The 22,968-nt window shown below is 55.3% G+C and overlaps 1 protein-coding gene across 3 annotated transcripts in view; it reads left to right on the top strand.

Annotated features, from left to right (window-relative positions):
- Nucleotides 1-14,709: 14,709 nt before the first annotated feature.
- LOC144949140 (leucine-rich repeat transmembrane protein FLRT1-like) overlaps nt 14,710-22,968 on the top strand; it is a 42,293-nt gene continuing 34,034 nt past the window's right edge. The window contains exons 1-2 of one of the 3 annotated variants that reach the window (XM_078879016.1): nt 14,710-15,076; nt 16,303-16,763. The gene's annotated coding sequence lies outside the window, so the exon portion shown is untranslated. Of the gene's footprint in view, nt 16,764-22,968 lie in introns of all 3 variants that reach the window. The other 2 variants (XM_078879017.1, XM_078879015.1) reach the window with 2 other exon arrangements.

The following is a 22,968-nucleotide window of genomic DNA, read 5'->3' as shown; positions in this document are numbered from 1 at the left end:
TACACACACACCGACTCACATCGCCAATCAATGGCCCAAAATTAATCAGCGGCGCGGCGGCCTCGGTATCGGACATCCTCGCAGCCTCCATCCCGCAGCCTCTCTCCAATTAGCGCCCCCCCCCTCACCTCCCCCAGCGCCCCCCTCCTCACCCCCCACGCCGCCCCCAGCCCACCCCCCTTACGCCTCCCCCAGCCCCCCCCTCTCCTCACCCCCCCCACACCTCCCCCAGCGCCCCCCTACTCACCCCCCCACACCTCCCCCAGCCCCCCCCCCACGCCTCCCCCAGCCCCCCCTCATCACCCCCCACGCCTCTCTCAGCCCCTCCCCTCCTCACCCCCCACACCTCCCCCAGCCCCCCCCCCTCCTCACCCCCACGCCTCCCCCAGCCCCCCCCCCCACGCCTCCCCCAGCCCCCCCCCGCACTTCCCCCAGCCCCCCCTCCTCACCCCCCACGCCTCCCCCAGCCCCCCCTACGCCTCCCCCAGCCCCCCCTCCTCACCCCCCACGCCTCCCCCAGCCCCCCCCCCCAGGAACCGCGAGCCCGAGACACAGGCGCAGCCCTGCACGTGCCCACCCCTCAGCCCCCGAGGCGCGAGAGGCGCTCCACTCGGCAGGGAGTGACCCGCTGCAGGAGACTGCACGGGGCTCAGGGTGGTCGCCCTCGTGATGGAGGCCACGCACCGCTTGACGTCGCGGTGGCGAGGAGATGTTGACTACCTCGCCTGCTATGCAGGAGGTCGTGGGTCCGATCCTGACCCTGGCGCCTGCTGCTGTATATTTCTAATCTGTGTGTGTCTCTCTCTCATCATCATCACGGTGGCTAGGAGACGTTAACTACCTCGCCTGGTATGCAGGTCGTGGGTTCGATCCCAACGCTGACATCTGCTGTATATTTGTAGTTTGTGTCTTTCTCCCTCTCCCAATGGTGAGATGTCAACTACCTCGCCTGGTCTACAGGAGGTCGTGGGTTCGATCCCGACCCTGACGATGCCTGCTGCTGTATATTTGGAGTTTTTTTTCTCTGGGTCGTATGCTCTTCCCACCCCATCGTTATAATCAACACCACGCGTTCAGAGTATTTTGGCTGCTAGAATACATGTCCACGCGATAATGATGGAAGGCCACTGCGTTGAGCAGCTATCAGTTGTGATAGCCAGATCGCATCCGAACAAGAGCTTACACGGCTCAGCGGGACCTTACCTGGTCAAGTATAATCCTGACTTGGAGCTTTCGTGACTGCAGGAATCTATAGTCTTTGGTTAAATAAAATAAATCACGACGTTTCGGGCGCAACACTATCGTCCGTCATCAGGTGGGAGAGCATGGTCTTCTGCTGAGGCAGACTGTTTTAAAAGGTTTGAAGGGTCATAAAGAAGAGGTCGGGGCTAGTGATGTTAATGTGAGAAATTAGCATGTAACTGTAAGATAGAAAGATAGCAGCCTCTTCGACGGGGGCACGGAAGTGGCTATGTTAATGTGAGAGATTAGCATGTTAATGTGAAATCGAAGAGTGGTGCAATCCAAAGGCATGAGTGCAACCCAACGGGTGCAATCCAAAGGGCACGTGAGCGTGAGAGTGCAATGCAAAGGACATGTGAGCATGAGAGATTTAAGAGAGCAGCATAGAGAGAGAGAGACACACAGAGAGTCAGAAATAACAGCTGACATAGGCAGGTAGGATGGAAACATCACAGTCAGTTAAGACTTTACCTGGTTAATAACGTCCTTCCAACGGTTGCTCAGTTTGTACCCATCCTCGCGGTTGAAGTTGTGTCTGTGTTTATATATCTGGATGGCTTCATGAACAAATCTCTGAAGGTAGCCGGTAGGTTTGCAGAGTACCTCCGTCTTGGAAAAAATAAATTTCGTGTGAGCCCACAGCGTTAAAACAATGATCAGCAACGGCAGAGGTATTGGTCCTACCGTGCTTCGCCTTGTGTTCACGAACGCGGTCCGAGACATGTCGTTTCGTTTCCCCAATGTAACTGCTGCTGCTGCAACCACAACTCAGTTTGTAGACACCCGGGTATTGCATGTCAGGAATCACATCCTTTACAGATGGGATTAAATCACGGATTGTGTGTACTGTGTTGTGTTTGTTTAAGATTTTGTAAATCGTTTTGGTAACCCCTGCAATGTACGGTAAAGTGATGGCTTTGGTTGGATCCTCAGAAGGTTGTTTCCGCATGGCTGGGGAGGCAGCTTTGCTGATTGTACGGTCCGAGTATCCGTTCATCCTGATGCTAGGTGTTCGTGTTCCAACTCACTGGCTAGGTAGTGCTGGTCGGAGATGCAACGGGCCCTATGGTGTAGTGTTGTGATGAGGGAATTCTTCTGGGCTGGATGGTGGTGGGAGTCAGGCTTTAGATAGGCACCCGTGTGGGTGGCTTTCCTGTAGACAGAATGTCCCAACGAGCCATCAGGTCTCTTCTCAATCAAAACATCCAGGAATGGTAGCTTGCCATACTTTTCCACTTCCACGGTGAAATTGATGGCTGGGTGTATGGAATTGATGTGGTTGAGAAATTGGTTCAGTGCTGGCAGGCCATGTGGCCAGATGACGAACGTGTCATCTACGTATCTCTTCCACAAGGAAGGACGCAGGGTGGATGTCTGGATGGCATCTGTCTCGAATTTATCCATGAAAACATTCGCTACCCTCATTATTGTTTGTAGAATATACAATTCCAGGTGAAGTAAGTGTTGGTTAGGCAGTGCCTCACCAAAGTTGGTACATCAGGATTCAGTCCCTGTTGGACCAAGTCTTCAATGATTACAATGGTGAACAGAGAGACCACATCGAAACTGACCAGCCAATCATCACACCGTGACACTGACACACACCACGTGACACTGACACACCACGTGACACTGACACCGTGACACTGACACACACCACGTGACACTGACACACACCACGTGACACTGACACCACGTGACATTGACACCACGTGAAACGGTGTGACACACCACGTGACACGGTGTGACACACCACGTGACACTGACACACTGACACACATCACGTGACACTGACGCACCACGTGACACTGACACACACCACGTGACACTGACACACACCACGTAACACTGACACCACGTGACACGGTGTGACACACCACGTGAGACGGTGTGACACACCACGTGACACTGACACACACCATGTGACACTGACACACCACGTTACACAGTGTGACACACCACGTGACACTGACACAATGACACACCACGTGACACAGTGTGACACACCACGTGACAACACTGACACACTGACATCACGTGACACAGTGTGTCGCACACCACGTGACACTGACACAGACGTACGGTGTCTGCTCGCGTTAGGCAACGGCGGCCGAGTGGGAACATTCGCGCGAGCCCTGAGCCACTCTCGAAGCAAAGACAAAGGTCCCCCGTGTAGCTTCCACAGACTGCTGGGGCAAGTGCCGTTAGCGAGCAGCACCGATGAAGGCCGTCGCGGCACACGAGGGAGTGGGTGGCCACCACCACGCCCGGCCGCCTTTGTCTCCCCAGTTCCGATGTTTACTACACACCGCACCAGGTACTCATTTGAGGCTGAGTCGCCCTAGGGGAGGCCCAGTGAGCGGGAATCGAACTCGGGTCGCCGGATTCGTAGCGTAGCGCAGTGCTAACCGCTGCACCACCGCTCCCCAGGAGGAAGAGGAGGTCACGAGACATACACACGAACACACATACAGAGACACATACACACACTACACACAAACACACACAGACTACACACACTACACACACTACACACAGACACACACTACACACAGACACACACACTACACACAAACACACACACCACACACATACAGACACACACACACTACACACAAACACACACACTACACACAGACACACACGACACACACACTACACACAGACACACAAGACACACACTACACACAGACACACACAAACTACACACAGACACACACACTACACACACACACTACACACACACACACACACTACCCACAGACACACACACGAACACACATACAGAGACACACACACACTACACACAGACACACACTACACACAAACACACACTACACACACTACACACAGACACACACTACACACACTACACACACTACACACAGATACACACTACACACACACACTACACACAGACACTACTCACAGACACACACACTACACACAGACACACACTAAACACACACACATACTAACACCAACAACAACAACCGCCATTCGCCACTAAGTGGCGGTGACGTCACCACGACGCTTGTGCCAGGCCATGTGCACCTTGAGGCTACCACGTGAAGTGTCGAAAGCCCGCTAGCAGGAGGTCACGGGACAGACCCAGGTGGTGCCACAGGTCGACTGACTGAGATGACTGGCAGACGCACCACATGTGCTCTCCACTGTGCCAACTTTCTGTATTTTAGCTGCCCGGCACTCCGCTCGTTGTTGTGAGCGTCGCTACTCCGCCCTCCGTTGTTGCTGCAGGGCGACTGCCTCCAACTGCCCAGTAGCGTCCTTCACGAGCCTCCTCCTCCACAGAGGCCGATCTTGACACCGCTGGTACCAGTCATCGGCAAGTCCACTCAGCTCCACGTCCTCCTGTACCACATCACTCCATCTCTTCTCTAGCCCATGCCGCGCCCGTTTAGCCCCCTCGATCCGGCCAAACAGAAGCTGCCTGGGCATGCGGTGGCTGGGCCATGCGGGCGACGTGACCCAGCCTCGCCTGCCCTGAGGAGCTCACTGATGAGCATTCAAGGATGTGTGAGCTCATCACACTCGTGTTCCGGTCTGGTTACACTCGGCACTCTTCAGTAGCCATACAAAACCCCATAACGGACACGTGTGCAAACGCACACAAAGACAAAGATCCCCCCTATAGCCCCAGCAGACTTTGGTGGCAAGTGTTGTTAACGAGCGCACACACAAACGCACTCACTCACTCACAGCCTTCAGAAGGACTGATAATGCTTCGTACATGTGCGGGGTGGGTTTTTGTTGCTTGTTATTTGAGGCTGAGTCGACTTTGGGGAGGCCCAAAACCGGTTCAGATATTTCGTCACTGGATTTTGGCTTCGAGCGATAATCGAACTCGGGTCCGAGGCGCAGTGCGCTCACCGCTCCGGAGATGTTCACAGGGAGCGGTGGTGCAACGGTTAGCGCACTGCGCTACGAACCCGGCGACCCAAGATCGATTCCCGTTCACATGAGCATCTGAAACGGTCCTGGGCCTCCCCTAGGTCGACTCAGCTTCAAATGATTACCTGGTGCGGTGTGTAGAAAACATCGCGACTGGAGAGACAAAGGCGGCCGGGCGTGGTGCAGGCCACCTCGCTCCAAAAGTCTATTCAGGCAATACCGGTGATATTTGTTTAACTACTACTCAGACACACACACAGACACACACACACAGACATTACACAGTACACAAATACATTACGCACAACACACACACAACAAACACACAGCAAATGCTACACACACGACACAGACACACAACACACACACACTACACATACAACACACACTACACATACAACACACACACACACCACATGCTACACACACGACACACACAGAACACGCTACACACTCTAGACACACACACCATACAGACACACTACACAGACTCTCTACACACTGACACACACACACCCTACACACAGACACACACACTCTCCCTACACACACCCTACACACAGCAATACACCCTACACACACACACCCTACACACAGCAACACACATATACTACACACAGACATACACGCTACACACACACACCCTACACACACTACACATACACACCCTACACACAGACACACACAGCCTACATAGACACACACACCCAACACACATACACTACACACAGAGAGACAAACACCCCCTAATAACACACCCTACACACACCCCACACACACACAGCCTAGACACACACACCCTACACACACCCTACACATACACACACACTACACACAGACACACACACACCCTACACACAGACACACACACACCCTACACACACACACACACACCCTACACACAGACACACACACCACACACACACACCCCTACACACAGACACACGCACACCCTACACACAGACATACATACACACACAGACACACACATACACCCTACACACACACACCCACACCCTACACACAGACACACACAGACACACACCCACACACAGACACACACACCCCACACACACACACACACCCTATACACATACCCTACACACCCAGACACATACCCTGCACACACACCCAACAAACAGACACACACACACCCTACACACACACAGACACACACACCCTACACACACACCCTACACACAGACACACACACCCTACACACAGACACAGACACACACACCCTACACACAGACACACACACCCTAAACACAGACACACACACAGACACACACACCCTACACACAGACACACACACCCTACACACACACAGACACACACACCCAACACACAGACACACACACCCTACACACAGACACACACACCCTACACACACACACCCAACACACACACACACCCTACACACACACACCCTACACACAGACACACACAGACATGCACACACACACCCTACACACATACACCCTACACACACACACCCAACACACAGACACACACACCCTACACACAGACACACACACCCTACACACACACCCAACACACAGACACACACACCCTACACACAGACACACACACCCTACACACAGACACACACATAGACACACACACCCTACACACAGACACACACATAGACACACACACCCTACACACACACACGTTCTGGTTGCCACTCCGTTCGATTCGAGCGAGACGCTGGTAAATTAAAGAGAGGGAGGGAGGGAGGCGAGGAGGGAGGGAGGGAGGAGTGTGGAGAGTGAGAGGAGGGGTCAGGGGGGAGAGAGGGAAGGGAGAGGGGGAGGGGAGAGGGGGGAGGGGGCAGGGGTAGGGGGGAGGGGGAGAGGGAGGAGGGGGAGTGGGCAGGGGTAGGGGGGAGGGGGAGTGGTCGCTCTCTCAGCCACGCGCCGCGCTCTGCACCGCCGCATTGGATGTCAGTGTTAGTGGTACACACACACGTGTACATACACACACACGTGTACATACACACACACGTGTACATACACACACACGTGTACATACACACGTGTACATATACACACATACACACGTGTACATACATACACACGTGTACATACACACACACGTGTACATACACACACACGTGTACATACACACATACACACGTGTACATATACACACATACACACGTGTACATATACACACATACACACGTGTACACACACACACACGTGTACATATACACACATACACACGTGTACACACACACACGTGTACATACACACACACGTGTACATATACACACATACACACGTGTACATACACATACACGTGTACATACACACACACGTGTACATATACACACATACACACGTGTACATACACACACACGTGTACACACACACACATACACACGTGTACATACACACACACGTGTACATATATATACACACATACACACGTGTACACACACACACGTGTACATACACACACGTGTACACACGTGTACACACACACGTGTACATACACACACATACACACGTGTACACACACACACATACACACGTGTACACACACACGTGTACATACACACACACACACGTGTACACACACACACGTGTACATACACACACACGTGTACATACATACACACATACGCACACGTGTACATACACACACACACACACGTGTACATACACACATACACACGTGTACATACACACACACGTGTACATACATACACACACTGATACATACATACACACACGTGTATACACACACGTGTACACACACACACGTGTACACACACACACACGTGTACATACACACACTAATACATACATGCACGTGTACATACACACACTCATACATACAAACACACACGTGTACATACACACACTGATACATACAAACACACACGTGTACATACACACACGTGTACATACACACTGATACATACACACACGTGTACATACACACACTCATACATACATGATGATACATACACGTGTACATACACACTGATACATGCACACTGATACATACACACACGGATACACAAACGCACTGATACATACACAAAAACGTTTACATGCACACTGATACATACATGCACACGTGTACATACACACACTGATACATACATAGCGATACATACACACTCATACGTACACACTGATACACAAACGCGGGTACATACACACATATTCATACACACTGATACATCCTGATACATGCACACTGATACATCCTGATACATGCACACTGACAATCCTGATACATGCACACTGATACCAATACCAGCCATTCGCCACTAAGTCACGGTGACGTCACCACGGCGCCTGTGCCAGGCTAAGTGCACTTTGAGGCCACGTGAAGTGTCGAAGGCTCGCTGCTAACAGGAGGTCACGGAATGGACCAGCAGGTGCCATGGGTTGGCTCACTGAGATGACCACTGGCAGATGCACCAGCTCTGTTCCCGACTGTACTGAGTTTTATCCACCCGGCGCTCTGCTCGTTGTTGTGAGCGTCGTTCCCCTGCCCTCCGTTGTTGTTGCTAGAGGGCGACTGCCTCCAACTTCCCAGCAGCAGCGTCCTTCACGAGCCTCCTCCTCCACAGAGGCCGATCTTGACACCGCTAGTAGCACTCAGCTCCACATCCTCCCGTACCGCATCAGCTCCATCTCGTCTCCAGCCCGTGCAGTGCCCGTTTAGCCCCCTCTGTGCGGCAAAACAGAAGCTGCTTGGCCATGCGGTGGCTGGGCATGCGGGCTACGTGACCCAGCCAACGAAGCCTCGCCTTGTGAAACACTGACAGACACTGATACATACACACTGATACACACTGATACACACTGATACACACTGATACACACTGATTCATGCATACTTAAACACACTGATATGTATTTATACATACACACTGATACATACACATACAGACACATACACATACAGATACATACAGACACACAGGGATACATACACGCTAATACATAAACACGGATACATACACATTGCTACACACGGATACAAAGCCAAATATCCCCCATATAGCCTTAACAGACTGTAGGGGCAAGTGTTGCTAGCGAGCACCTCTGAAGGCCAGACGGTACACGAGGGGGTGGGTGGCCAGCACCACGCCCGACCGCCTTTGTCTCCCTATTGGCAATGTTTACACACCGCGACAGGTACTCATTTGAGGCTGAGTCGACCTAGGGGAGGCTCAGGACCGGATCAGATAATCGTCACTGGTATTGGCCGTGAGCGGGAATCGAACCCGGGTCGCCGGGTTCATAGTGCAGCGCGCGAACCACTACACTATCGCTCCCGGATCGCAAGAGTCAAATTCAGAGGAGGAACCCCTCCCAGACCTAGAACCGGAAGAAGCGGTGAAACCCCCCACACCAGGGGAGGAAGTAGAAAAGCTGCCGGACGCCGAAGACGCGGTTTTCGCCCTCCCAGACGCCACGCCGAGTGACGCGCGGGCGGCGAGGAAGAAACACGCCAAGAGGAAGAAGCAGCGTACGTCTGGAGAAGGGTTTCCGCAGCAGGAGATCGTGGACGATGAAGGCGACATCGCCACGGAAATCGACCAGTCTACTGCGGTCATAGAGACTCACTCCCCACGAGCTGCGCATGAAGCGAGGACAAATACTATTTGCTCAGCCCTCGACCAAGAGGAGGAAGTCGGTGGAGAGTCATCGAGCACACTCGCCAAGGGCGAGGACGAAATGGATGGGAATGAGGAGGAAGGTCCCCGTCCCACTGTTGACCCAAAACCAGTGGAAGAGACACACCGGGCCATCCACACGAAGAGCCTGAGCAGGAGCCATCCCAGACCATCCCTGACACTGGGGGAGAAGACGCCGCTGGGCCATGCGCCAGCCCAGCCGCTGCAGCTCTTCCAGCGGAGCCGGACGCTGGGGAAATCGACTCAGATCGGGACGACTGCTTCAGCATAGGGAACGAGAGCAGCCAGGGGTCTACACTCCTTGACCCTCAGACTTCCTTGGTCTCCTCGGAAGATCTCTGGCACTTCCTCGACGAGACCAACGGGAGGAAGGACAGAGCGGACATTGCCTTGGCTCGATGGAAGGACAGCAAGGCAATACAGGCCTCTGTCACTCAAGCCGAGAGACTTCTCGCCAAGCAGGGACTCGAGTCCCGGGGCAAGGAGAGGGCAAAGCTAAGATATTTCCGCAAACAAATTAATAAGTGGGAGGCCACGGAGGCAAGGAACAAGGAATGCCTATGTACATCGCTTCCCTAAACGTGAACGGGTGCAGGGAGGCAGTGCGGAGGTTTTCCGCAATGTCTCTTGCGAGGAGACACGCTGCCTCTGTCTTCTTCATTCAGGAGACGCATCTCACGGTCGAGGACGAGGATGACTGGAGGAAGGAGTGGGGAGGGGACTCCTTCTACAGCCACCTTGACAACACCTCCTGTGGAGTCGCGACCCTGTTTGCTAAAGGGTTTCATCCCGAGCTCATCACCAAGACCGAAGTGGTGAAGGGAAGGCTGCTCGCGGTAACGGTCAGGGTGGGCGATGTCACCACCCACCTATTGAACGTGTACGCGCCGGTCACCAACAAGGAGAAGATCCCGTTCCTGCACCTCCTGAGGAGGCACCTGGCTGGGATCCCGGACGACGAGTGCGTGATTGTGGTGGGCGACCACAACTGCACAATCGGTGCCCTGGATCGTTCGGGGAGGCAGCCGGGGGGAGTTGGGCCGAAGAGGGAGATGCAGGGACTACTGGAGGACGACGCCTTGGTGGACGTGTGGCGCATACATCACTCGGGCCGACGCCAGTTCACGTACACGAGGACGAGGCGCGATGGCTCGGTGACGCAGTCCAGGCTCGACAGATTTTACATCTCTAAGAACTTTGTGACGTGCGCCATAACGTCTGGCATCAAGGCGGCACCCTTCACAGACCACAACCTCATCGTGCTCCGTGTCAGGCTGGAGAGGGCCCGCGAGGGCGCGTCCCACTGGCATTTTAACAACTCGCTGCTGGAGGATGGCGTCTTCATAAAAATGTTCGTGGATTTCTGGGAAGAGTGGCGAAAAACCAAAACGCAGTTCGACTCGATGGCCCAGTGGTGGGATATGGGAAAAGTACACACCACGCTGTTGTGCCAACAATACACCTGGGGGAGCACCAGACTGAAGAACGCTGACATCACCGACATGGAAGCCCGAGTCCTCGATTTGGAGAGTCGCCTCGCCGAGGACAGTGACCCTGCTCTTCTCCGAGAATACGAGGAGAATAGGGAGCATCTCAAAGGGCATTTGTGCGATCCCGGGTGAAACTCATCACCGACCTCGACACGGGATCCCCGCTTTTCTACTCCCTCGGGAGGCAGAACGGGAGACGCAAATCCATGGAGTGCCTCGTTGATGGTGACGGTGTCCTGGCGCACGAACTCCAGCAGAAGTCGACCATCATCAGAGACTTCTACGGCAGCCTGTTCTCCCCTGAAGAAACATCGGGAGCGGCCCAGGCAGAGGTATGGAGTGGTCTACCCACCCTGGGGGAAGACGGGAAAGAGCTGCTAAAGCAAAAGCTCCCAAGGAATGAGCTTGACGCAGCTGTAAAAGGTCTGGCCCCAAATAAATCCCCAGGGTTAGACGGGCTAACAGGGGAGTTTTACGCCGCTTTTTGGCCATCCCCACGGGAGGACTACAGAGAGGTGCTGGAGGAAGCCTCAGTGACCGGGGTGATACCTCAGTCTTGGAGGAGGGCGGTGCTCACTCTGCTTCCCAAGAACGGAGACCTGAGGCACCTACAATACTGGCGTCCGGAGTCCCTCCTGAACACCGACTACAACATATTGACGAAGGCTCTCTCCCTGCGACTGAAAGGGGTGATTGCACAAGTCGTAAACAGGGACCAGTCCTACACCGTCCCCGGACGAACCATCCATGACGGCATCTTCCTGGTCAGGGACCTCATCGGGGTGTCCCAGAGGTTGGGCATCCCAATCGCTTTTCTGGCCCTTGACCAGGAAAAGGCTTTTGACAGAGAGGACCACAAATACCTGCTGGGAACCCTCAAGACCTTTGGTTTTGGGGATGGCTTTATCCGAACGATCCGCCTACTCGACACCAAGTGAGAGTGCATGATCAAGGTAAACGGCAACCTCACTGCCCTGGTCAAATTCGAGCGAGGAGTGAGACAGGGATGCCCATTGTCGGGCCAACTTCATGCCCTGGCTTTAGAGCCTTTCCTGAGTCTCATAAGGCGGAGACTCAGTGGCCTGGTGCTCAGGGAACCAAGCGTCAAGTTGGTCCTGACGGCGTACGCCGACGACATCCTTCTCATCCTTCATTCCCTGGATGATCTTGCCCTGCTGCACGAGTGCCAGGAGGTCTTTTCGAAGGCCTCCTCGTCCAAAATGAACTGGCAAAAGTGCAGCGGCCTGCTGGTTGGAGCGTGGGACATGACCCAGTGTCCGGAGAAGGCAAAAACCATCAATTGGAGCACAACATCATCGCTGCTGCACCACCTGGGGGTGTTCCTGGGACCAGAGGAGGAACCACCGCAGAGGAACTGGGTCGAGCTGGAGGAGAAGGTGAAGGAGCGACTAGGCCACCTGGAGTCGCCTGTGCAAGTTCCTCACCTTCAGGACAAAGACGTTGGTGGTGAACCAGCTGGTGACGTCCATGCCTTGGCACCGACTCTTCTCCCTGCACCCCCCAATGAGCCTCGTCAACGCGCTTCAGAAGCGAGTCCTCGAATTCTTCTTGTCGAGCGGAGGACACCGGGTCGCGGCTGGGGTCCTGTCCCTGCCACTGGACGAGGGCGGTCACGTGCTGGTGTGCGTGCTGAGTCAGCTGGCCACCTTCCGACTACAGGCTGCACAAAAGTTCCTGCACGCGCCCCTGCACCGGCCTGGAGCATCACGGCCTCCTTCCTTCTGAAACAGCTGGGGGGTCTGCAGTGCTCCAAACAACTATTCTACACGGACCTGCAGGGCCTCCCACTGGGACAGCTGCCACCTTTCTACAGGAGCGTCTTGCAGACATGGAGCTCCCTCGCCGTCAGGAGTCTGAACCAGCAGCGATCGGCCGAAGATCTGGTCTTCGAACCGATCCTCAGGAACCCGCAGACAAAGCTGCCATCCACCACCGCCACCCCCAGCATGGAGAGGCGCCTCGCCAACGCGCGGCTCACCAGGATGGGAGATCTGCTGGAGCCTGGAACACGGGGCCGGTGGCTCGGACCAGCAGACATGGCCGCAAAGACAGGGCTGCAGTCGCTCCGGGTGGCTGCCCGGATCCTGGCCGAAGCCAAGGGGGCCTTCTCAGCGGCAGCGGGGAGAACGCCCCCCATCCACGTTGGGGATGACGAGGCCCCTCTCGGTTCCCCTCCACCGGAGCTCTCCGTCGTGCCGCTGTATCGCGAAGGCGGATCACGACCCGTGCCGGCTGGAAGACCTACCGGAGGTGGCCTTCGCAAATATAAAGAGGAAGGTGTTCTACTCCTACATGGTCCGGTTTCACCAACAGGACACCCTGAGGAACCACAAGGACCATGCCTGGAGGAGAGCCCTGCCCTGCGTCTCTCCGGAGAGGCCTCGCTGGAGGCAACTCTACTGCAGCCCGACGTACAACCGCGTCGGTGACCTCAGCTGGAGCATCGCCCACGGCACCGTCACCACCAACGCCTCCCTGGCGCGCTTCACCGACACGTCCCCGGAGTGCCGGTTCTGCGGTAAAGTGGAGACGATGGCGCACCAATACGTGGAGTGCAAGAGCCTGGACTCGTTGTTCAAGGTCGTCAAAAACATCCTCCTGAGGTTCAGCCTCCACTTCTCCCCGACGGTCCTCATCTTTGGATACCAAAAGGGCGACGGACCCCAACATCTTCAGGGGCTGGTCAACGTGCTCATCGGCTACGCCAAGCTCGCCGTGCACAGGGCGAGGAAGGTGGCCCTGGAGGGGACACGTCCGGCCAGCAGCCTGGGCATCTTCCACGCTCTGGTCGGAGCCAGGGTGTGTGGCTGGAGTTCCGCCATGCGCGGCTGACCCACGCCGTGCCGGCCTTCAAGGAGCAGTGTGCGATGGAGGAAGCCGTATACTCGGTGGCAGATGACGGGGAGCTCTGCATGCAGTTATCAGCTACCAGTCGAAGGCCGTTGGACTGCGAGAAGGGCTGCGTGCAGAACGAGAGAGCGCGAGAGAGTGACCCATTGAGAGAGCGAGAGAGTGAGCGAGAGGGGGGGGGGTTACATAAAGCAAAGTTATTTTTAAAAAAAATACGAAATGATGAACGAAGCAAAGTGCCGACTACACTGAGCATCTTCTTGTTTCCACTGATCATAAAAAAAGAGAGAAAGGGGAGAATCGAACGCTGGAGGAGAGAGTTCGAGGGGGAGAGAGCGAGGCGGGGAGGAGGCGGAGGAAGAGGTGGGGGGGGAGGCCGAACACGCAACGACAGCGCCAGGGAGGGAGAGGGGAGCGAGCAGAGAGAGGAGACAGCGGAGCAGAGAGACGCCGAGGGAAGAGAGAGGGAGGAGAGAGCGGATGAGGAGGAGGGGGAGGAGAAAGCGAAGGGAGCAGGGGGTGGGGAGAGAGGAGGGGGGAGAGACAGCGAGAGGAGGGGAGACGGAGTCGGCGGAGAGAGCGGGGAGAGAGCGAGGGGGGAGGCTTGCGGAGCAAGGAGTCCGCGAGCTGGGGCATGAGATCCCTCGTCTCGCCGCGCCTCTCGCAGCGTCTCCCGCCAGGAATTAACAGCAGCGCGACGTCGAACACGACGCGAGCGGCCCATCTCCACATCGTTGACTCGTCGTCGTCATCGTCGTCGTCGTCGTCGTCATCCAGCAGTGGAGACTCGACCACAACGAGGCGTGGTGGGCCATCGGGACCCGCCCTGTGAACGTGGAGTTCACCATTTTTGCCAAGTTGATTTATTTTTTTACGTGACCGGTATTTGTTGAACGTGAGCCTTGTGCGAGCAGTGCGTCTGTTGGACACGCACACGCACACACGCACAGACGGTGTGTGTGTGTTGCCGGTATCCATAGACACACACGCATATACGTGCAGACGCACAAACACACACGCACACACGTGCAGACACACAGACACACACGCGTAGACACACAGACACACTCGCGTGTACGTGCAGGCACACACGCGTAGACACACAGACACACACGCGTGCACGTGTAGACACACAGACACACACGCGTGTAGGTGTACAGACACACAGACACACACGTGTAGACACACAGACACACACGTGTAGACACACAGACACACACGCGTGTACGTGCAGACACACACGCGTATCTGTGTAGACACACGCACACACACGCGTGTCTGTGCAGACACACAGACACACACGTGTAGACACACAGACACGCAGACACACAGACACACACGTGTAGACACACAGACACACACGCGTGTCTGTGCAGACACACAGACACACATAGAGACAGACGCCTCTCCATCCACACGCATTCACGCATAGACACACGTTGACACGTTGCAGGTGGACACACGCATACATATAGACAAAGATCCTCCGTATAGCCTTTGACAGGCTGCTGGGGCAAGTGCTGTTAGCGAGTAGCACCTCTGAACGCCGGCACTGTGGCACACGAGGGGTGGGTGGCCAGCACCACGCCCGGCCGCCTTTGTCTCCCCGGCGCTGATATTTACACACAGCACAAGGAACTCATTTAAGGCTGAGTCGACCTAAGGCATGAGCCTAGGGCCGGTTCCGATATGACTCGCCGCTGACGCTTTAGCCGTGGTTAGTAGCGCGCTGTGCTAACCACTGCGCCACCGCTCCTCACGTAGCTGCACACACAGCGCAGATTCACGCGTACATAGGCAGACACCCACGTGTACACACACACATACTCACACACACTCACATCAACTCACGCACAAGGCGAATATCCCCTGTGTAGCCTACGCCGGCTGTAGGGGCAGGCGCTGTTAGCGAGCTCCTATTAAGGGAGGCAGCAGCAGCGGTGTGAGCCCATCTCGTGCAGAGTGACACGGAGGGAGATTTCCAGCACGCGGTCCGTGTCTTGCTCAGCCTTTCGTTAATTACGAACTAAATGTTATCCACCTCGCCACCGTCACCACCGTCACCACCATCATCATCATCATCATCCGGCATCGTTACAATTCTCGCCCCGGCTCCGACAGCCTTGCCAAGACTCTCCACGTGACGTGAGCCATCGCCACGACCACCGCCACCAAGGAGACATCGCGCGGTGCCCATCTCTAGCGGAGCGACGCGGCGACACGCGACGCCGCCGAGTTGATGGCGATTGAGAAAGACGAGATTCTAGACTGAGTCCGTGGCACGACTCACTCCTCTGGTGCCACCACAAACCCCGGTACCATCACCACCACCATCACCATCAAACACTGCCAGGCTACTGCCGCTGCTGCTGTTCTGTGGATTACGCCGCGACCCACCGGGATTTTAAAGATTCTTGCGAGGCGGTCACTCGCCACGTGCTGGTCGGCGCCGTGCCCGCCACTGCGCCAGACACGTCCCCGAGCGTGGGGACCCAGGCGGGGCTACTCACGCCGCCTGCCCAGGCGGGGCTCCTCACGCCGCCTGCCTTACGCCACTGCTGTCAACTTCCCACGACGTCCAGGTACGTGTCAATACTCGAGTAGAATACCGTGTGTGTGTATACACAGCGTGTGTGTGTATACACAGCGTGTGTGTGTATACATCGTGTGTGTGTGTACACAGCGTGTGTGTGTGTGTATACATCGTGTGTGTGTGTATACATCGTGTGTGTGTGTACACAGCGTGTGTGTGTGTATACATCGTGTGTGTGTGTACACAGCGTGTGTGTGTATACACATCGTGTGTGTGTGTATACATCGTGTGTGTGTGTACACAGCGTGTGTGTGTATACACATCGTGTGTGTGTGTACACAGCGTGTGTGTGTATACACAGCGTGTGTGTGTATACACATCGTGTGTGTGTATACACATCGTGTGTGTGTATACACATCGTGTGTGTGTGTATACATCGTGTGTGTGTGTGTTGGCGTTACGCTGCGCTACGAACCCGGCAGCCCGAGTTAAATTCCCGCTCACGGCCAACGCCGGTGACGATCGTCTGAACCGTTCCTGGACCTCCCCTAGGTGCACTCAGCCTCAATTGAGTACCTGGTGCGGTGCGTAGTGAACATCGCCACTGGGGAGACAAAGGCGGCCGGGCGTGGTGCTGACCACCCACCCCCTCGTGTGCCACAGTGCCGGCCTTCATCAGAGGCGCTCACAGCACTTGCCCCAACAGTCTCTTTAGGCTATGACGGGGATTCGAGTGTGCCAAGCCAGCGAGTATGGAGGGGCCTACCGATCAGCCGACGTGCCAGCAACTCGACGTACCTGCCTGCCTACCGATGTACCTTGTAGCCCATCACGGCACTTACCTGCCGACCTACCTGCCTAGCCTCCCACCTGCAGGGCAATCTACCTGCCCGGCAACCTCCATACGCGCTTACCGACCTATCAACTACCAGCGTCTCTGCATATCAATTGACTACCTGGACACCTACTACCTGCCTAGCTACCAACGCAGCAAGCTGCCGAGCGACAAACCCGCCGACATCGCTTACCTGCAAAGGTATCGACCACGTAGCTGCCAGCCACCTGCCTACGAAACTAGGCGCGTGAATGTCTATAATAAGGCTGTGTGGTGTGTGTGGTGTGTAGTGTGTGTGTGGTGTGGGTGGGTGTGTGTGTGTGGTGTGTGTGAAGTGGGTGGGTGTGTGTGTGTGAGGTGTGTGTGTGTGGTGTGTGTGTGGTGTGTGTGGTGTGTCGGTGTGTGTGGTGGGGTGGTGTGTGGTGTGGGTGGGGGTGTGTGGTGTGTGTGTGGGGGTGTGGCTGTGTGAGGGGTGGTGTGGGTGTGTGGTGTGTGCGGTGTATCGGTGTGTGTGGTGTGTGTGTGGTGTGTGGGGGTGTGTGTGGTGTGGGTGGATGTGTGTGTGTGTGTGGTGTGTCGGTGTGTGTGGATGGGTGTGTGTGGTGTGTGTGTGTGTGGTTTGTATGTGTGGTGTGTGTGTGGTGTGTGTGTGGGGGTGTGGGTGTGTGAGCGGTGGTGTGGGTGTGTGCGGTGTGTCAGTGTGTGTGGTGTGTGTGTTGTGGGTGTGTGTGTGTGGTGTAGGTGTGTGTGTGTGGTGTGTGTATGTGGTGTGGGTGGTGTGTCGGTGTATGGTGTGTGTGTGTGTCGGTGTGTGTGTGTGATGTGTCGGTGTGTGTGTAGTGTGGTGTGTGGGTGTATGTGTATATGGTGTGTCGGTGTGTGTGAGGTGTGGTGTGGGTGGTGTGTGTGGGTTGTGTGAGGTGTGGTGTGGGTGGTGTGTGTGGGTGTGTGTGAGGTGTGGTGTGTCTGTGTGTGTATGTGATGTGGTGTGTGAGGAGTGGTGTGTGTATGTGGTATGGGTGGGTGTGGGAGGTGTAGTGTGGGTGTGTGTGTGTGGGTCTATGTGCCGTCCTTCATAGGTGCTCGCTAACAGCACTTGCTCCTACAGTCTGCTGAGGCTGTACGGGTGTTGCGGTTGGCGCCACGTTGCGCTACGAACCCGGCGTCCCGAATTCGATTCACGGCCAACACCAGTGACCATTATCTGAACCGGTCCTGGTCTCCCCTAGGTCGACTCAGCCTCAAATGATCACCTGGTGCCGTGTGTAAACATCGCCACTGGGGAGACAAAGGCGCCCGGGTGATCGGGCGTGGTTCTGGCCACCCACCCCCTCGTGTGCCACAGTGCCGGCCTTCATAGGCGCTGCTACTCGCTAACAGTCTGTTAAGGCTACACGGGGGACCTTTGTCTTTGTGGTGTGTGCGCGCTGCCGGTGATGTAGCGTTAGCGCCGCGCTGCGCTACGAACCCGGCACAGACCCCGAGATCGATTCCATCCACGTCAATGACGATCGTCTGAAGCGGCACTGGGCCTCCCCTTGGTCGACTCAGCCTTAAATGAGTAACCTGGTGCGGGGTGTAAACATCGCCACTGGGGAGACAAAGGCGGACGGGCGTGGTGCTGGCCACTTACGACCTCCCAGTCGTGTGCCGTGCCGGCCTTCATAGGTGCTCGTTCACAGCACTTGCCCCAACAGTCTGTTGCGGCTATACGGGGGATCTTTGTCTTTGCATGGTGTGCGTTGGATGTTGTGATAGACACGTTGTGTGATTAGGAGCGTGTGTGCGCACTTGTTCCATGTGTGTGTCATGTATGTTTGTCGTTTGTGTGTTAGTTTATATAAGCGCCGTGTGTATGCATGTGTGTGGTGTGGGTATGTGTGTGATGTAAGTGTGTGTGGGGTGGGTAGGGTATCTATGTGATGTAGGTGTGTGTGTGGGGTGGGTTTGTATGTGATGTGGGTAGGGTATGTGTGTGATGTATGTGTGTGGTGTAGGTAGGTGTGTGGTGTAGGTGTGTGTGTGGTGTGTGTGGTGTAGGTGTGTGTGTGGTGTGTGGTGTGGGCAGGTGTCTGTGTGTGGTGTGGGTAGGGTATGTGCGTCGTGTAAGTGTGTGTGGTGTGTGGTGTGAGTAGGTGTGTGTGTGTGTAAGCTATTGTGTGTAGGATATTGTGTGTCGGTGTGTGTGTGTGTAGGCTATTGTGTGTCGGTGTGTGTGGAGGCTATTGTGTGTCAGTGTGTGTGTGTGTAGGATATTGTGTGTCGGTGTGTGTAGTCTATTGTGTGTAGGTGTGTGTGTGTGTAGGCTATTGTGAATGTGTGTGGAGAGCGGTGGTGGAGTGGTTAGCACGCTGCGCTATGAACCCGGCGAACCGAGTTCACGGCCGACGATTTTCTGAACGGGCAACGGGCCTCTCCGAGTTCGACTCAGCCTCAAATGAGTAACCTGCTGCGGTGTGCAAACATCGCCACTGGGGAGACAAAGGCGGCCCGGGAATGGTGCTGTCCACCCAACCCTTCGTGTGCCGTGCCGGCCTTTATAGGTGCTCGCTAACAGCACTTGCCCCAACAGTCTGAGCAGGCTGTACGGGGGATCTGTGTGTCTGTGTGGCGGCGTAGCCACCACGTGGAGCTGCGTGACGCTGCTTTGTGGAAGCTTCCTGACCTGTCGATCCACACGAAGCTCCGGGTCTCATCGGCCACGGTCATGCCCCCGCTTCGCTGTGCTTGCGAAACGAGGAATATCTTGTGCCGGTGTGAAATATTTAAGCTGGCCTGCCTACGGTCCATCCTGGGTGTTAACGAGGATGGATTGTGTGACGAATGCACTGGTCCTTGAAGGATCTGGACATGTTTCCATCAGCGAGCCTCCTCAGGCAGGCGAGTTGGCGTTGGCTGGGTAATGTAACCCGCATTGCCCAGCCACCGCATGGCCAAGCAGCTTCTGTTTGGCCGGATCGAGGGGGCTAAACGGGCGCGGCACTGAGAAGAGATGGAGCTGATGCGGCGCGGGAGGATGTGGAGCTGAGTGGACTTACCGATGACCGGTACCAGCGGTGTCAATATCGGCATCTATGGAGGAGACTCGTGAAGGACGCTGCTGGGCAGTTGGAGACAGTCGCCATTCAACAACAGCAGAGGGCAGAGGAGCGACGCTCACAACAACGAGCGGAGCGCCTGCGGATAAATTAAGTAAGTAGACACAGTAGGGAACGCAGGTGGTGCATCAGACAGCCATCTCAGCCAGTAAACCCACGGAACCTGGGTCTGTGCCGTGACCTCTTCCCAGCTGCGAGCCTTCCACGCTTCACGTGGTCTCAAAGTGCACCTAGCCTGGCACAATAGCCATGGTGACGTCACCGCCAATTAGTGACGAATGGCGGCTGCTGCTGTTGTTGTGAGTCTGAGTATGATGTGGGCGTGGGTCCCTCATGCCGAACCAACTTCCTCCAACCAGCGCGGTTGGCAAACATTCAACATAATACATAGACTCACACAGAGACCCATAGACTCACACAGAGAATCATAGACTCACACAGAAACCCATAGACTCACACAGAGACCCATAGACTCACACAGAGACCCATAGACTCACACAGAGATCCATAGACTCACATGGGTCTCTGTGTGAGTCTATGCGTCTCTGTGTGAGTTTATGGGTCTCTGTGAGTCTAGGGGTATCTGTGTGAGTCTATGGGTCTCTGTGTGAGTCTATGGGTTTCTGTGTGAGTCTATGATTCTCTGTGTGAGTCTATGGGTCTCTGTGTGAGTCTATAGGTTTCTGTGTGAGTCTACGGGTCTCTGTGTGAGTCTACGGGTCCCTGTGTGAGTATATGCGTCTCTGTGTGAGTCTATGGGTCTCTGTGCGAGTCTATGGTTCTCAGTGTGAATCTATGGGTCCCTGTGTGAGTCTATGCGTCTCTGTGTGAGTCTATGCGTCTCTGTATGAGTCTATGGGTATCTGTGTGAATCTATGGGTCTCTGTGTGAGTCTATGGGTCTCTGCGTGAGTCTGCGTATTGTACCGTATGTAGCCAGCCGTGCTCATCGGAGTGTGCGGACCAAGGGCCACAAACTAAACGCAGGAACAAGCAGTTCTCAAGAAATTCGTGCGGATTGACGTTCAGCTCCGTCGCCGATGGGAATGAGTCTCCAGTCCCAACGATCGCTCGCTCTGTCTCTCCCCGACTTGACGAGGCGCTCTCTAATCCGCGTGTTCCTCCGTCTCTCCCGATGTAATTCCCATTACATCGCGTTATAAATATATAGTACAGGAAATCGATACACACACTAACGCACACACACAGACACTAACGCACACACACACGAAACAAAGATCCCCCGTGTAGCCTGTAACAGACTGTTGGGGCAAGTGCTGCTAGCGAGCACACTCACAGGGACAGACAAACTAACGCACACACACATAGAGACACACACACACTAATGCACACAGGGACACACACACAGGGGCACACACACACTTACGCACACACACACATGGACACACACACAGGAACACACACACAGGGACACACACACTAATGCACACACACACAGGGACACGCGCACACACTAACGCACACATACAGGGACACACACACAGGGACACACACAGGGACACACACACAGGGACACACACAGGGACACACACACAGGGACACATGCACTGCACGCATGCATACACAAATCATAATAAAATGCGCATTGACGTTACAAACCAAAGACGGAGGTCCCCCGTATAGCCTGTAGCAGACTGTAGGGGCAAGTGCTGTAAGCGGGTAGCACCGATGAAGGCCGACACGGTACACGAGGGAGTGGGTGGCCAGCACCACACCCGACCACCTTTCTCTCCCCAGTGGCTATGTTTACACCGCACCAGGTACTAATTTGAGGCTGAGTCGACCTAGGGGAGACCCAGGACCGGTTCAGATAATCGTCACTTGTGTTGGCCGTGAGTGGGAATCGAACCCGGGTCGCCGGGTTCATAGCGCAGCGTAGCGCTAACCGCTACACAACAACAACAGCCGCCATTCGCCACGAAGTGGCGGTGACGTCACCACGGCGCTCGTGCCAGGCTAGGTGCACGTTAAAGCCACATGAAGCGTCGAACGCCCGCTGGCAGGAGGTCACGGGAAGACCCAGGTGCCACGAGTCGACTGAGTGAGGTGACTGGCCGATGCACCACCTGTGCCCCCTACTGTGCCAACTTGCTTTGCTTTATCCACCCGGCACTCCGCTCGTTGTTGTGAGCGTCGCTCCTCCGCCCTCCGTTGTTGTTGGAGGGCGACTTCCTCCAACTGCCCAGTAGCGTCCTTCACGAGCCTCCTCCACAGAGGCCGATCTTGACACCGCTGGTACCAGTCATCGGCAAGTCCACTCAGCTCCACATCCTCCTGTACCACATCACTCCATCTCTTCTC

This window comes from Lampetra fluviatilis, chromosome 52 (genome assembly GCF_964198595.1).
Source record: "Lampetra fluviatilis chromosome 52, kcLamFluv1.1, whole genome shotgun sequence".
Classification (NCBI taxonomy): Eukaryota; Metazoa; Chordata; class Hyperoartia; order Petromyzontiformes; family Petromyzontidae; genus Lampetra; species Lampetra fluviatilis.
This window is presented reverse-complemented; position numbering and strand designations above follow the sequence as displayed.